The sequence below is a fragment of the Rhinolophus hipposideros genome (genome assembly GCF_964194185.1).
Source record: "Rhinolophus hipposideros genome assembly, chromosome: 7".
Taxonomy (NCBI): domain Eukaryota; kingdom Metazoa; phylum Chordata; class Mammalia; order Chiroptera; family Rhinolophidae; genus Rhinolophus; species Rhinolophus hipposideros.
The window spans coordinates 26,946,647-26,961,437 of record NC_138053.1 but is presented as its reverse complement, the minus strand read 5'-3'; the positions used below and the strand labels follow the sequence as shown (position 1 = coordinate 26,961,437).

At 33.7% G+C, this 14,791-nt stretch overlaps 1 protein-coding gene and 1 pseudogene across 6 annotated transcripts in view; one reads left to right on the top strand and one right to left on the bottom strand.

The window, feature by feature from the left end:
• Positions 1 to 14,791, top strand: part of FER (FER tyrosine kinase) — a 375,071-nt gene that overhangs the window by 120,215 nt on the left and 240,065 nt on the right. The gene's annotated exons all lie outside the window — the stretch shown is intronic.
• LOC308499988 (large ribosomal subunit protein uL23-like) lies at positions 11,106 to 11,589 on the bottom strand (annotated as a pseudogene). The gene has a single exon. The product of its transcript is annotated as a large ribosomal subunit protein uL23-like (transcript).

Below are 14,791 nucleotides of genomic sequence, written 5' to 3'. Positions count from 1 at the left end.
TATGCAAACAATATTTTATTGAGCACTTGTTATGTGTCAAGCACATTTCTAGATGCTTGGGATACATCAGTGGATAAAACTTATAAAAAGTCTCTCTTAGAGGTTATGTTCTGTGGTAAGTGGAAGTTAGTAAAATTAAGTATATATTATATTTGAAGATGATAAGTGCCAAGAAGTAGTAATAGAGCAGGGTAGAGCATTGGGAATCTAACAGGTCAGAGGTTGGGACACAATTTTAAATGTAAGTCAGAATAAGCATCGTTGAAATGTGACATTTGGACGAAGACTTGAAACTGGGACCTGGTAAGCCACTTAATTTCTGGGGAAGAGCATTCTAGTCACAGGGTACCTCCGTTTCAAAGACTGTAAGATGGGAGCGTCTAATAGTTAAAGGTACAGTCAGGAGGGGAAGGGATTGGTGAAAGTATAGGAATGAGATTAGAGAAGTAATGGAGAACAGATCTCAGGGCCTTGCGGACCATAATTAAGGATTATGGCTTTTCTCTGAATGAAATGGGGAGGCATTGGGTGGGGGCGTTGTAACAGAGGAATGACATTCTCTGACATTTAAGTGGATCCCTGTGGCAACTGTGTTGAGAAGGGGAGCGAAGACAGAAAAATGAGATTATTGCATTAAGCCGGTGATAGAAGATGACAGTTTGAGCCAGAATGATAGTACAGGAAGTGGCAAGAACTTTTTAGCATCTGTATATATATTTTGAAGGTTGAGCCCATGAGATTTCCTGTGGATTAAATGTGGGCTATGAGAGAGAAGAGTCAAAGATACCTTTAAGATTTCTAGCAGGAGCACTAGAGGAATGGCATTTGTTTTGAGTACATGGAAGGACTACATATAAAGCAGCTTTGATGAGGAAGAATGAGACTTCAGTTTGTCTTTCAAAAAAAAAAAAAAAAGAAAGAAAGTCAGTGTAGAAATTTGTTGTTTGGACCTGGAGTTCAGGATCATGATTTGGACTGGAGATAGAAATTTGCAAGTTGGAGGCATCAGATGGTATTTTCAATCATTTGACTGTAGGGGGTCACCAAGTAAGAGAGGATAGATACAGAAGAAAAGAGAAACAAGGAACACTGGGTCACTAAAACATACAGGTTTAGAAAAGAAGGAATCAGTAAATTTGGAGGAGTGACCAATGAGGTAGTAGAAAATCAAGAGAATTTTGTATCTTGAAGTGTTCCAAAGAGAAGTGAGTTCCAGAATTTGGGACCTGTTGGGATAAAGCAAAATAGTTGTATTGATTGCAGAAATTTTTAAAATTTTTAATATCAAATACCCAAGAGGGGAAATTAGCATAGAATGTAGTGTCTCTGGAAATACTGTCCTAACTCCTTTCCAAAGAGCGTCCTGATGGGACCACTATACAATAGAACATACTTTGGGAAATGCTGAATTAGAAGATCAATTCTTTCTTCTAATTGGATTATTGACAGGTTAAGTGTGCTGGTAATCCTGAAGGCATTTTGAGTTGTTTAAATGCTCTAGAAACCCAAGGATTATTTCATTCTTCAATTCTAGCTCCATCAGGCAGAAGAATCTGCCTTCTGGAGCAAATTAGTAGGATGAAATCTTTGTTATCTGCCCTTGGATAATGATGGAAATTTTCTAATCCCTGAACAAACATTGGCTGACTTTCCTATTTATTTATTTATGAAACATCGCTTTCCTTCATGTTTGTTTTTACCTATCTAGTTGTAAGAATATAACAAGTTTTCAGTCAGTATCTGTTGAATTGAGGAATTGGACTTTCTTTTCACCCGAGAGTAATATAGTTATTTTATTTTATAATAGCATGTGCTTTGAACTAAATATATTATCATAATTTTGCCAACGGAATCTCCCTTAAATGTCAACTTTATATAGAATTGATGGCACCATATGAATTCCTACTTTTCAAATATGTTCAGCTATTCTATAAAGATAGTTGTCTTTACTTTGATATTTTTGAAATTTCACATTTTTCAGTCGTTTGCTAGATTAAAATACACAACATATATTTGTCTTCTCTGAATATTTTATTGAGTTAGTTCCACTTAGTTGAATGTCACTATCAGTAAAACCCTGTTGTTTTTTTTTTACATTTTCAACCAGCAAAATATCCGGTTTGTTTTATCCATTCTGACTCAATAGTAATCCACTTTACAGAATTTAACATATTTTCAATTTTATAGTTAAACACTAAAATGGACTGATATCAATTAAGACATCATATTAGCAGCATTATTGAAGTTTGTTTTCATCATCAAGTATGTTTCTGTCTTTAAATATGTAACATAAATGTTAATGCTAAGCCTTACGCAATAAATACATTGAGAAAAGCACCAGACTAAGAATCAGGGGACTGGAATTAAACTTTGCCTCTGCTATGTAACTATAGTCAGATTCCTTAACCTTTCTGAGTTTTCTATAAAAGGAGGAAGTGAATATGTACCCACCTTGCCAGAGAGAATTTCTATGACATTGAAATGCAATGTGTATAAACATGTATATTAAGAAATACCATTAAAACATAATATTCTTTTTTTTGAATGATCCTTATAATAAAAATTACATTTTGTGGAAAAGATGTATAAGTATAATCATTAATGAAGCAGTTGCTTTGACAGAAATAAAAAAGGATGTCAGGGTAAGGTACAGAGTAAAACCTCTCATCATATTTATTCAGTGAATTATTCATAGGCAAGTACCAAAGAATCTGAAACCAGGAATATAGAAAGTTCTACATGACAACATTTATATCTACACAGATACATTCTAAAATATGATCTGTAAAATGTGGTAAAATATTTACAATATTCTGTAATTAAACAGGGTGTGGTCATTAAATTATTATTTTTTTAAACATAATATTCTATTTCACTTTTTTCTTATGTACCTTAGTAAACATATAAATTAATTAGTGGATTCTCATTGAGTTCATAAGTATGAGTTGTAGATTTTTCTGCAGAATTATCTTTTGTATTTCTCATTTATAAAGGCAAGACCTTAATTAATATCCCTGAACAGGTAGTAGATGTACGTGTACAGGGCTGTAAGTGTCCCTTCCTTACTTTTCTATCAGTTTTCTCAGTTTTCTATCTCATAGGTAATCTTCCAGAAGCATTGAGTACAAATAAATACATACATGTATTTTATATGCCTCCTGCTCTTTTTACACAAATAGTAGAGCATACAACAATACTGTTCTGTGCCTTACTTTTTTACTTAATATATTTTAGGTATCATTTTATAATAGTGCATATACAGTTCCTTCTTTTTTTATTATTCATTCAATAAACAGATATTTATCTAGTATACAATGTCAGGTACCATTTTCAGTTCTGGGAATACAGTAGTGAATATCAGAATATGTCAGGTGGTAGAAAATTCTTTGGAGAAAAATAAAATACTAGGTGGGAGAAAAAGGGTGTTGGGAGGTGTTTTTATATATAGGGTGGTCAAGGAAAGCTTCACTGCTACAGTGGCATTTATGCGGAGATCTGAAAAAAACAAAGGGAGCAAGTGCTGTGACTCTGGGGTGAGAATATTTCAGGCAGTGGGAAAAGCCAATAAAAGGCACTGAGGCAGGAGTGAGCTTCCTGTGTTGGAAGAACAAGGAAGCCAGTATGGCTGGAACAGAGTGAGAGAAAGTCAGGAGAAGGGTTCAGAGAGGTAGTAGGCATTTAGATCATACAGCCATGCAGACTTTTTAAAGGACTTTGATGCTAACTCTTAGAGAAATTAGAAACCATTGAAGATCCTGAGCAAAGGAGTGATATATTTACACGGTTTCCAATCTTTTGCTATTATAAAGACAGCATTGGTGAAAATCCTGATATTACTATGTGGATAAATGGAGTTTATGTGTAAGATATATTTTAGAAGGTTATGTAGATTTATATTTTACTCTCAAAATAGTTTAAAAGTTTCTTAAACTGAGGACACCATCAATTATAGATGTTAATTATTACTTTAGTATTTCAGTTTTATAGATTAACAGATTCTTGTTTCCACCTTTAATATGGCATGAATTTTATCATGCTAAACTTTCGGTGGCTTTCTGAACCATTAATATTATTAAATTTAATGGATCTGATGCCAAAATTGTATTTACAGGTAAATGTTATTATGCTTTATGTTTATTCGATATGTAAGTTTTTGATTAATAAAACAGGGTTAGAAGATGATTATGATTATGTTATACAGAAGGCTTGTTGACTTTTCCAAATGATTCACGTCAAGATTTCTTAACATCACTAACCATCAGGGAAATACAAATCAAAACCACAGTGAGATATCACCTCATACCTTTAGAATGGCTAGTATAAATAAGACAAGAAATAAGTGTTGGCAAGGATGTGGAAGAAAGGGAACCCGTATGCACTGTTGGTGGGAGTGTAAATTGGAGCAGCTACTATGGAAAACAATATGGAGATTCCTCAAAAAAAAAACCTTAAAAATAGAACTACCATTATAATTTAGCAATTCCACTTCTGGGTATGTATATAAAGGAAATGAAGTCACTATTTTGAAGAGATATAATCACTCCCTGTTCATAGCAGTATTATTTAAAATAGCCAAAATATGGAAACAACCTAAGTGTCCATCAATGGATTAATGGATAAAAATGTACCATATATACATATATGTACATATATATATATATATATGTTACATGTTTGTTCTGTTATCTATCTTATCTATCTATCTATCTATCTATCTATCTATCTATCTATCTATCTATCTATCTATCATTTTCCATGCAATGGAATATTATTCAGCCATAAAAAAGAATGCAATCTTGCCAGTTGCAACAACATGGATGGACCTTGAGGGCATTATGCTAAGTGAAATAAACAAGACAGAGAGAGACAAATACTGTATGATGTCACTTACATGTGGAATCTTAAAAAAACTGAATTCATAGATACAGAGTTGCCAGAGGCGGGGATCGGGTGTGGGTGAAATGGGTAAAGATAGTCCAAAGGTACAAACTTCTAGTTATAAAATAAATAAGTCCTGGGGATGTAAGGTACAGCATTGTGACTATAGTTAATAATACTGTATTATATATTTGAAAGTTGCTAAGAGGGTAGATCTGAAAAGTTTTCATCACAAAATAATTTGCATAATTGTGTGGTGATGGATGTTAACTAGACTTATTGTGGTCATTTCACAGTATATGCAAATATCGAATCATGTTGTATACCTGAAACATAATGTTATATGCCAACTATATCTTAATTTAAAAAGTTTCCTTTAAATATTCATTTTTCTTTGGTTTATACAAATGAAGTCATTTTATGTCACAGGCTACTTAATGGATGGTGCTAGAGATGTTATTTTGCATTAGGCCACAGTATGTTTAGCACTGGAAAAAAATCCCTTAAAATTTCAATTTTTTTTCAATTTATATTTTATCTATTATCTGTGTTCATATTCATATGCCTATGCACTGGATATTTAGGTTAAATCAAGTAAATGGTAAATGAAAAGTAATTTATTTATATATGTGTATGTATACATATATATTACAAACCAAATGAAAAAGGTACTTTTCATTTTCATTTCATATTTGTGTATATATAAATATATATATTTAAAATTTGTCCTTTGAATTATGAACTTCTTAATATCTTAGCACAAACTATGTAGCCAGGGATTGGATAGTACTAAAAATATATAATAAAAGGATAAAGTAAAGTCAGGAAAGAATTAAATATCCACTATGATTTATGATTAAATCATAAAAATGATCAGTCATGATAATGTTGGGGGTTGAGCTGCAAAGAAAATAATCATAAGCCACTTGCAAATACGTTAGGAAATAAGGGAAGTGTTTGCGAGGCTGGTAGATGATAGCACTGAGAATGGGAACGCCCTGGCTTCATTTATGCTATTATTATAAATGCCTCTTGTCTTGTCATTACTTTCTGTCTCATCAAGTGCCCTGCGATGGTCATCAATCACAGTCTATTCAAATTACTAGCCAATGGACTTCCTGAAGATAATCAATTTTTCTTGATCCTAGTATCCTGGAATGGAAGGCATGCTCCACAAAATTTTTTGGAAGAAGATCAAAGAAGCTAATAAACCCAAGTTTCCATGACTATTAAATGAAAGATCTGTGACTCGAACCTAGATTCTCAGTCTGACTTCTTTTCTGTAGTGCAGAACACTGTAGATGGAAACAACTCGGCTTAGCAAGAACAAGGAGAGGATATGGGATAGGTAGTAATTTGGGAGGTAGCTGAAGTGAAGTAGTATAGAGATTATGAAGGGTAGCTGGTTTCAAAAGCAGTCAGTCACCTAAGATCAGGATTGGCAGAGGCAGGTCAGGCAGTCAAATGGGATCCAGTTAATAAGAAAACGCTTTAGTTGTCTTTTGAAAAGTTTAATTAATCTAAGAGTCACTAGAATCTTAGATGTTCTCAATAGTCACTTTCTGAAACTCTGGAAGTTTAAATGGTTCTTGTTCCTTCCCCGACCCCTCCAATTACATGCAGTCTTTATGAAGCCAGAACATTGTTTTTATTCCACAAAAGACTTGTGTTTTTGATTGGGGATAAATTAGTCTGTACTCATTAAGTTTTGGTTTTGGAGGGAATTCTCTTCCTTTCTCCCAGTTCTTTGTCTCTAAGGCCATTAAGGAAGAATCAAAAGAGAGGGGAGAAAAAGATATGATGAGGGGAGGACAGAAGAAAGACAGCAAGAGAAATATGTGAGGGAAAGAAGAATGTAAGTAAAGTGAAGAAGATGAAAGTTAAACAGCAAGAGAGAAAACAGAAAATACAGAAATAAGAGGTAGGTAAAAATTAAAACAGAAAGGAAATAGGAAAAAAAGAGATGGCAGAAGTGAGTGCATGAATTTAAAATAACATAAAAATATTTATTGAACCAAGCTAACTTACGGGTGTCAACATTTTTGCTTTATACTTCAATAAAACATCATATATGGATACAATCTGCAGTTCAGATAGTAAATTTTTTTCTCATATTTTTAAGTTTTAGGTCAAGAGCCAAATGATAATATTTTGAGGAAATGTTCCTATCTTATTATTTGATTAACACCAATTTCAGTTATTCTGATTCTCAAAGGTTTTTATTGGGTGGTATTTAATTTTTGATGTTTATCCTAATAGCTTAGCCTTCCCAAGCAGAAATCTGAAATATTATAATTTATTGTAGCGTTTGTGGGTAGAGTATATAGATGAGTATAGACTTGCATTATACATACAGTTACTTCAATTTGCTATTATGTCATGAATATTTAGATATATAGCTTATGTTAGCCGTGTTAATAATTACAGATATCTATGCTTTTTGATATTGTAAGCCATTTCAATTTTATGACTTAAAAATATTTATAGTCTTTGCCATTTATTAATCTCCAGTGCAGGAGTATTATTAGAAAATAAAATTGCTAGTTAACTCTATCATGGTAATTCATGGGTGGATGACATAAGAAGAAATTCAAACCATCATGAAAACTCCTACTGAGATCCGTTTTTGTCCTCCCATTGTGCATAAAAGAACCCTGTATATAGACTTTTTCTGTAACTGTAATCAATTCCATATCATATTTGATCATGTTTGCAAGGATTTAATTTATGAATTTAAAACTAATAAAAATTGAACATAGGATTCTACATTTCTAGAGTGTAATTTCTACTATGATACGAGTATTTTATATCATCTTTTATTTATATAATTGTCTTGGTGTGTTAAAAATGTATCTAATCAGAAAGGTTATTTGCTAGTCTCTTTTAATAATAATGAAAATCCATGAGGTTTCTTTCTTGTATTTCAAAGAATATCTAATGATATAAATATACCATACAAACATGCTGATTCTGACTTTTCACTAGCTGTTTAACTCACCAAGAGAAATGACTACCTATGTATTTTTTAGCATTTGATAACAGCATACAATTTAGAGGTCTGATTTTAATTTTGTGGTTGCTCATTATAATTTTGAAAATTATTATGGGATATTAAATCATAATTACATCTATCTTGAAACCTATAGCATGCTTTTAAGGTGATGGAGTAATTTGTGTAGATACTTAAAATATTCGGTGTGTAAGAAGTAAAACAAACATGAACTAGCCATACTGCAAAAAACACTAGTCTTGTTTCTCCATGGAAATTTGGAAGCCAAATTTAATTTTTGTCTGCCATTCCGTAGAGACTTCTTGGGTATATTTTATGGATGTTGTCTTCCTCCCGTCTCCTGAAATCAGAAACTCAGACACAGCTTTGACTTCTTGCTGAGCAACTGTACAGTGTGATTTGGGATTAGAATGCTAAAAACCAAAGAACACAAGGGCATCTCCTGTGTCCTTTTAGTTTTCCTAAATCTTTCAGCTGATTGACAGGAAGTGGAAGAGCTGATACTTCCGTCTTCAGCTATATCACTTCCAAGAAAGGCAGCCTAGTACAGTGACCATACTAGGGGTTTGGAGATGGCAGGGAGCATAATGTCACCAACCATAGGTAATTATGCTTTTTGTTTTAAATTGTTAGTAGACAAGACTGTTAGTTCTGGGAATTTGTAAACCTCACATTGCAAGGGTTTTAGTATAGATTTAATATGTGTTAGTTTATATGTTTGTATTCACTCACTCATTCATTTCCTGCCTTAGTCTCCAGAGTATTTGAGGTAGCTAATGATAACTAAATTCTGCAAAATCTAAATAGAAAATAAAATCAGAACCAGGGAAAATTGAGGTTGTAATAAGGTATCAAGACTGGGGGGAAAACTATGTAGATCATAGCTTATACCGTTACTACATCATTATTATTTTGTCTCTAAGCTTCCCAAAGGCTAGCATGAGAAGGGAGATAAAGTCCTATAACGCTTACTATTAAATAAGAGGCAGCATGCCACATTGCAGGGGAAGCAAAGCTCTTCATTGTATTTAGCTCTAATAGAATTTCTTACTGGAGGCTTTACCACTGACGTTTGTGGTGGCAATGCCCTTGACAATATCACTACAGCTAATGCAGGAAGGAGATTCATAAGGCCATCTCTTGCAGAACTGAGAATCCCTCAGTGGAAGTGGAGGACATAAGACCCAAATCAGTTCTGTGGAAGTCTAAGAATGCAGCTGTCTGAATTGATTTCATCCAAGAATACAATAGACTTAGAATAATGGATGAACTGACGTGCTTTTAACAATTCTCTCAGTACCATTTTTCTCAGCTGCAGTTTGAATATGGAATGGATAATTATATGTATTCCCTGGGAAGAGTTCTCAATTGCAGGCATATATATATATGTGTGAAGGTGGATCTGTGACGTTAGAAGAATTTACTAGTAAATTCATTAGCTGATTTAAAAATTTTTTGAAGACATATTTTCTTTGAAAATTATTGGAAATATTTTATATATGAAAATGACTTTCATATGTTTGTATAAAGCTAAACCCCATAAAATTATTCAAAGTTTGTTTCTTATCAAGATTAAAAAATATTGTTGATAATTAAAGGGAAATGTCAATACTAACCTTTAACTTTTGCTTGTGATTTTCATGATATACTTATTGATGTCTCACGATTTTCTGGTTGGTTATTCCTAATTTCACTGGTTAGAATTTTTTGTTGGTTTTATGTATAATAACTGTATAGATTTTAAAGATAAGTAGTTAAAGGGTGCTGAAAATCTATTAAATGTCAAATGTTCCATTTTGGAGGGAGGATTTTTCTAAACAAATCTTTTAGTATCACAATTCACAATTTAAAATTTCCCGAAAGATTATTTTTTAAGAGACACTTAATTTGATTCATTAATGTTTGGCAGTGTAAAGCCTCATATGCTCTAATATGTCATTTGTGGAAAATTACTAAAAGAAACTGACAGTGTGCTAGACATATAAAATATTATTACTGGCAAACAATCCTGCAAGGAAGGAGTTATTCCTACATTTCCGGTGAGAACATTGATGCTTGAATAGATCAAGGAATTTGATCAGAATCAGAACGGTAGATTCAAACTTTTCTGACACTATAGTTTAAATTCTATCCTGGCAGTTTTTGCCTGTTTGCTAAGCCAACAGACTGGTAGTCAGAGAAAACTTAGTTCAGCTCCTCTCCATGCTATCAAGTATATGACCACAGGCAAAGTCACACAGCCTCTTTGAGATAAACATCCTTATTGGTAAAATGTGGCAAGTCAGAGACACGTCATAGAATTGTGTTGAAAATTAATGAGATCATGTTTGTAAATATGTTTAGCACAGTTTATGCAATATAGTTAAACTCAATAAACAGTAGCTATAAAGAAAGAGAAACAACATGGTGTCTCCTAAATGTGGTTTTTCACTACATTTATGATGGAGGCTGTATTCCACTTTAACATATTTTAATTCTTTTTCATAATGTAAATCCTAAAAATAAGAAATTGCCAGCAGGTGGAGCTCAGTGTCAGAGAAACCAAATTTCTGAACTTGAGATATTTTTCACCTTGTGTTTTCAAAATAAAATTAAACAAATGCACACAGTTTTAAATTTATATGTGAAGGTTTTCTATTTTTTAGTATGCCTACCAAAAGTCATCACCCTGTAACTTAGTTCTTGAATATGTAAAAATAATGCTTTAGTTATTCGTACCATTTTAAATTCTTATATCTGGTATCATAAATATGACAGTTCAGTTGCATGAAGACACTTAAAGTGAACTTCATTTATAAAGACTGGCTTAGAATTTGGTCATTTCATTCAGTAATTAGACTAATAATCTCAAATTTAAATTATCAAACCTGCCACTCTCACATTATTGCACTTCTTAGTAGATGATATCACTTATAATAAGCTGCTCAAGCCAGAATCTTGTAAATCTCCCTTGTGTTCACGCTTTCTCAAATCTCATATCCACTCCATCAGCAAATTCTCTTGGTGCTACCTCCAAAATATATTCCAAATCTGACCTCTTGGCAGCATCTCCACTGTGATCATCCTAATAAAACACACCATAAATTGTGGCCTGGACTACTTCGGCCAGACTACTTTTCCTACATTTTATTTTCTGTACAATAACTGGAATGATCTCAATGTGATTTTTTTTAAATGAAATTTTTTTCATGTTTAGAATTAGCCAGCTGAATTCAATTCAGATGATCCCAATTTTGTTGGCAATGTCCAAAGCATCATAGTCAGGAGCCAGTCGAACAAATGCCTTCTTCTCCCCATCAGGCCTGATCAGGGTGTTGACCTTGGCTATGTCAAGGTCATAGAGCTTCTTCACAGCTTGTTTGATCTGGTGCTTGTTGGCTTTGACATCCACGATGACCACAAGTGTATGACAAGTGTATGTTGTCTTCTGTCTTCTTCACGGCTGGTTCAGTGGTGGTGGCACAGTGGTCAAGCTTGTTTCTCCTGGGGGTGCTCTTCTGAAGGTATGTGGGCTGCCTTCGGAGCTGCACTGTCTTGCGCCTTCAGAAAATGGGTGACATGTGGATCCTTTCTCCCCCCCTTTTTTTTTTGTGGCTGTGGACTCCTTTCAGCACTGCTTGCTTTGCCTTCAAAGCCTTTGCTTTGGCTTTGACTTCGGCTTTGGGAGGGACAGGGGCCCCCTTCTTCACTTTGGGCACCATCTTCATGAAAAGCAATCTCAATGTGATCTTGTGTATCTCTTGTTAATGACCCTCCAGTAGCATCTCTATGTGTAACTTGATAAAATTCCTTATCGTAGCCTAAACTACAAGGTCTTGTCCCTGCCCACCTCCCCCCAGCATAACCTACCACACCTTCTCACGTACCACACGCTAGCTTTTTTGATCTGACTGCCCTTTGAGCATGCCAAGCTTCTTCTTAACCCAGGGTCTTTGTGTTTCCTTTCTCATTAGTGCTCTTTTCCTAGTTCTTCATATGACTGCTGCCTTCTTTTCATCATTTCAGCTCAAATGTTACTCCTTTGAGATGTTTCTGTGACTACTCTAGCATAATGGCTCTCATTATCTTTCAATCCCCGGCTTTCATTATCTTATTACTCCTTTTTTACTTCTTCAATAGCACTTCTAGTATCTTTCTCTTACTGCTACTACTATTTTGTTGTCTAACATTTACTATGTGTAGGTTTCTTCTATGCATTTCTGTGCATTGAATAATTTAATATGTGTATTTATATGTATTAACTCATTTAATTATGGCATTTGTTTACCTATGTGTATATGTATGTGTTTAGTATTCATTTTCTTTCCTGTAATCACCACTAGCTCCAAGAAGACAGACACTTTTGTTTACTACTATTTCCTTGGCCTTGATAGTATTTGGCACATAGAAGAGGCTCAGTAAATATATGTATTTTTTAATATTAGGGAATCTCTTAGAATTTATAATAACAAATGGAGTCATCAAATATTTAAACACAATCACCTTCAACAGGAAACAGAATATTTCCTAAAGAAGAAATCATGGCTGACTGATTATTCTTAGAGCTTTTTGTACTCATCTACTTCGGTTTTAGAAAAGACTTTGCCAGTGTTCTTTACCAAAGGTTGCTAAATATTAAGTCACCATTGGATGAAAAATACGCTTTTAGTGTGGCCCAAGAAAAGGTTTAAAATCAGAACTCAAAGGGTAAGAGCTAATAAATATTTATTTAAATGGGAGCGTGTAAAGATCAAGGTGCTGCAACTAAAGATCAAATCTGTTATGGGTTGAATTGTGTCCACCAAAAGGTATGTTGAAATCCTAATGCCCAGTACCTGTGACTATGGCCTTATTTGGAAATAGGGTCTGTGGATGTAATTAAGTTAAGATGAGGTCATTAGAGGAGGCTCTAATCCAATATGACTGGTGTCTTTATAAGAGGAGAGACTGGCATACAGGGAATAGAGCCATGTGAAAACACAGGCAGAGATTTGATTTATGCTGCCATAAATCAAAAGGATTACCTGGGGCTACCAGAAACTACAAGAGGCAAGGAAGGATCCTCCCTGAGAGAGCTTGGATGTAGCATGATCCTGCCAACACCTTGATTTCAGACCTCCAGCCTCTAGAACTGTGAGAAAATAAATTTCTTTTGTCTTAAGTCACCCGGTTTGTGGTACTGTCACAGCAGCCCTAGGACACTAATACAACAGCCACTGTGTTTATTCCCCTTATAGGTGACTTTGGAAGACTGCCTAGTGAGCTGTCTAGACATCTAATTCTTTTAGTTGTGAGGAGCAAAACCAATGGATACAGATGTTCACAGGAAAAATACCCGAATTAGCCTTTCTCTGGGCTAGACCAAGAAACAAGAAATCTAGTTTCTCTAGATTTTGTATTCCTTGATGTAAGCCTTAATTTTGATTTATCTCTAAGATTATTTCCAGATTTAAAGTTCTGCAATTTTATGAACCTTTGACTTTAAATGCCAGGCACCTAGCAAATGCTCAACGAATATTGAAAGTATAAATGAATAAAACCAAACAGGAAGTAAAAGATAAAAATAGGAAAATGTAAGTAAAGTTATGTAGGTTTAAAAGTCCAAATTATATGTTTAAAATGATCTACGGTAAAAATTGAGACCAAGCAAAGAATATTGAGAATCAACATGCATTGTTTCTTGAATGTGTCAACCTACAGCAAAAAGGCAAAGTTAGTACATTACTAATGCATCCTTTGCGACTTCTTTTTGGCAACAGAATACTTTTGGTGAGATGGAGCAGGGACCTAACCTAAGAAATATAATATAATAGTTAATTGCATTGATTCAGGAGCAAAGTTGCTTGGATTTGAGTAGTGGTTTAGCCACTTATTTGTTGGCCTTGTAACCTTGGGCAAGTTAGTTAACCTTTCTGTGCCTCAGTTTTCTTGTCTGTAAAGTAGGGTTTGTAATACAACCTATTTTATAGGGTTGTTGTGGGGGATTAAATGAGATAATCCACCTAATATGTTTACAGCATTACCTGGCTCATTAGAAGCTCCCCACCCCGTGATGTCTATTAGTATTTATTAGATGTAACATTTCATAAAATTATTCTCAGAATATGAAGTGGGGCTTTTCCCTGATGGACACGATATAAAGATAAATGGTTGTTATGGACAACGATATCAAAATGTGGATATATTTAAAATAGAGAAGTAGAAGAAATTATACAAAGAGGTAAGTCTTCATTTCTTTTTTAAGTGCATCAAATTGGAAAGGGAGGCAAAGGGTTTAAAGTAGAAGATATGTAAGAATTATGACAGTATCTGTTTTTCTTTGTTTCCATAAAGTTCTTTGAACTTTGGTCTATTTTAAAGAATGTTCTGCAGAGTATCTGAATATAATATCTGGCATCTAGTAGTTGCATAGTACCTTTTTTTAAAAAAGTGCATGAATAAAACAAGAATTTACATAGCAATTAATAAATTATTATAGAGCAGATTATTAAAATAGTAGCCTTATTTTCAGATTAAACATTTATAATTTTAAATATCCCAAATACTCTGCTGCTTCTTATTCTATGTTGTTAAGCTCAACACATTTTTGCTGCAAGGGAATTTAAAATTTTTTTTTTCTATCGAGACCTTAAGATCATTTGTGCATAATTTAGATTCTTTCTCTTGGATTCAGAAGAATTTAAGGTATTGAGATTTATACCTCAGTAAAATTAATGTAGAAGCACTGGATTAAGAAAAGCTTTGTAGCACAGAAGTTTGCAAGGTTTTGTTTCAAGAAGTACTTGAAAGTTTGGTTGTTTTCAGAGATCTCAAGGTCTAAGTTCCTGAAGCAGAAGACTTCTACAAGTTGTATCAGAAGTAAACAAGTTATTTTACTTAAAAATCAGTTAGAAAATAGATTTACTTCTTATTAAGGGATCTGCA